This window comes from Antrostomus carolinensis, unplaced genomic scaffold (genome assembly GCF_000700745.2).
Source record: "Antrostomus carolinensis isolate BGI_N321 unplaced genomic scaffold, ASM70074v2 scaffold6549, whole genome shotgun sequence".
NCBI lineage: Eukaryota > Metazoa > Chordata > Aves > Caprimulgiformes > Caprimulgidae > Antrostomus > Antrostomus carolinensis.
In genome coordinates, this window is record NW_010339134.1 from 5,989 (window position 1) to 8,982 (window position 2,994).

The window sequence follows — 2,994 nt, forward strand, 5'->3', positions numbered from 1 at the left end:
TAGAATGTACTAAAACTTTTTTAGAAAGATAATTGTCCCCCTCTCATTCTTATTCTTACCACCAATAATTTTTAGAAATAATGGAATTAATACGTAATTTAGTAAAGACCAACTTCAGTACAGTATTCCTGTTCAGAAAAGTTAAATGTGTGCTAAGTAACTGAGTCTTTAGCATGTGCTTGAAGCAGGTGTGTGGTTAAGTACTTCCTCAAGTTGGAGTCTTGTTTTCTCCTTCTTTTGTTCCTTCCGTCTCCAGATTTTGCATTAATCTTGATTGGCAGATGGAGCCATGAATGGGTTGTTGGCCTTCATTACACAACTGCACTGATTTTTCATCTGTGTTTTGGTTACATCTTGCTTTATGTCCTTCCAAGTGTTAGCACTACCTCTTATCAACTTCTGGAACCTTAAGAAGCATTGCCTCTTGTGAAAAATCTTGGACACCGAGCTAAATTACATTTTACAGAGTGAGAAAGTGTGGATGATTCATTGTTTTGGACATCCTGTTCAATGGAGAGGAGGGATAGTTTGACTTCAGAATGGTTGGTATGGACTGAACCTACCCAACCCCTGGTTTTGAAGACTCAATTTTTTTCAATCAAGCACTAAGCTGACCCGAGAGGGAATGCTGTCGTCTTCTTCTTGGCTAGAAGAAGCCTAGGATTTGGGTGAGACAAAGGCCAATTTCTATAATTCCCTTATCCCCACAGCAAATTGCTTTTGTTAAAAATTAAGAAAAGCCTTTGTAATGTTTCTGGCCTCACTATTTGGATCAGATAAATTTCATCTTCACACATTGGTAGGAGCCAAAATGGTTGAGAGTCATGTGCCTTTTGAGACCAATTTCACTTTCATTTGGAGTTGCTTCTCAACTGTGAACCTTGTTTTGGTGTATTCATCCTCTAAGCAATCAAGAGAATGCAATAGAAGAATGAGTTTGTGCTTCAGATGCTACATGGCAAGTCAGGTTTCATTTCCAGTCCTCTTCAGGTTGTTATTGTCTCTTGGGGTACTTTCCTTACCCTTTCTTTCTCAGAGTCCAATACAGCAGTAATCAGAACTCTGATCCAGCCTGTGGCCATCTGCCCAGAGGTGGTGATACAGATTTTTGACCTCAAGTGAAAAATACCAATGCAATTGTAGCAGCTGTTTGCAACAGTCTGTCACACCTTTTCCAAATAGAGAAAATGAGTCTGTCTTCATGAGAAAAGTTTTGAAGACTTACTTGCTGTCACAAGCCACAGACCAAAATTACATTGAGCATTAGGAACTGACCCCGTTGAGTATTGTAGTGGTGGATGCTCACAGGAGAAGGCTGTAGTTAAGACTGTAGATGCCTGAAGTTAGATCTCTGTCCCTTCCTCAATGGTCAGGGTTTTCTGGGGGGAACACGTGCAAACCTGCCCCCTTCTCAGACTCAATCTGGTGTCTGTCTTTGGCCGAGCAGAACTGTTGCTCGTAGCGTGGTCAAGCGTTCCTGGGCACACCAGAGTCACAGCAGCTACTGCTGTGTAGGTAAAGCAACTCCTTCATCTCTTGGATAGTCACGATACATTATGTTCTCTTCAAACTCCATCAAAGCCTTGTTCGTCCCCCACCTCCCCAAAACAAACACACACCACGGCGGGCGGTGAGTGGGCTTTGCTGGAGGGGAGAGCTGATGTGGAGACAGTGTGGCTACCAAGTTATTTACTTTTCATGGAGCAGTTAAAAGACCCATATGGATTTTTTTTTTAAGTGTGCCTTTTGAAAAATAAACAGTTAAAATATCAGGCATCTGTCCTTCAACTTGGCAAGAGGGAAGGTGAAGCAGTCATCACTTCTCACCTTGTCAGCATTGACAATGTTAATTTTTTTTTTAATATTAAAAAAATCAGGTAAAGCTGCTTACAAGAGCCAATTCTCTGTATTTTTAAAGAATGCCAGTGACGTGGTCAGACCATGGGATCTGGGGTGACTTGCATGCGGTGGGGTCCTGCTGGAGGGCAGGCAGCCCTTGCTGGCTGTACCAGCCTTTGCTCAGGACAAGAAGGCAGGTTGTGCAGGTGTCCACTTGAGATCTAATTCAGCTTGATAAATTTCAGCTTGCATTTGTGATAGCTGTAACCTTCAGATGTTTGACTAATACTGTGAATTCTCTGCATTTCATAAAAAGGATGTATCTGGATTTTTGTTTGGCCTGTTCTAAGAATGGGAGTACTTGCACAATTTTGAATTTCCATTCAGAGTGTAAATCTCCACAAACACTGGGAGCATTTAGATGAAGGGGGTTGTCTCTGTCGTGGATAGAAATGCTTCTGATTGAATAAAAAAACCAAAGCAACAACAACAAAACAACAAACAAAAAACCACAATTTTTTTAGTAATTGTCTCAGTGCCTACAGCATTGAGCACGAAAGACCTGCTCAGCTTTATGCTTGCTGCAGATAGACTCAGTATTAAAGAAATTTCAGTGTGGATAAAAATATATTGATCCAGTTTGATATCAAACATTGAAACTGTGTTAGAGACAATAGTGAGAGAAGGGAGCAGTGGGAGTGTAAGTGAAGAGCTGCAGGAGGGGTGGGAGTTGTAAAATGTGACAATGTAAGAAATCTGAGCGCCGTGCCTGCGTGACTTCAGCTAAAATTAACCGCCCGAGCTTCACATGCCAGCGTCTATATCATCATTGACCTGCAGAGCCCTGGAGAGGGAAGAGCAAGCTGGACTCGAGCAGTATATCTTCACGTTAAATATGCCAATAAGTAGTATGACCTTTCAGATCCCTGCTCGTGGGAGAAGTAAATTTTCCTGTGACCACTATAAAACAGTAAGCGGCTCTCGGCTCCTCGATAACGGCAGCGGTGCTGTTGAACAGTAACTAACGTCAAGCTCAGAAGTGATTTTATTCTCCCCCCCCGCCTTTCTTCTACAGCTTACAGCTTCTTATGATTTCCTGTGGTTTCTTTTTGGAGTAGAAATGTTTCACCTTTTCAGATAAGCCCTTTTCTGTTG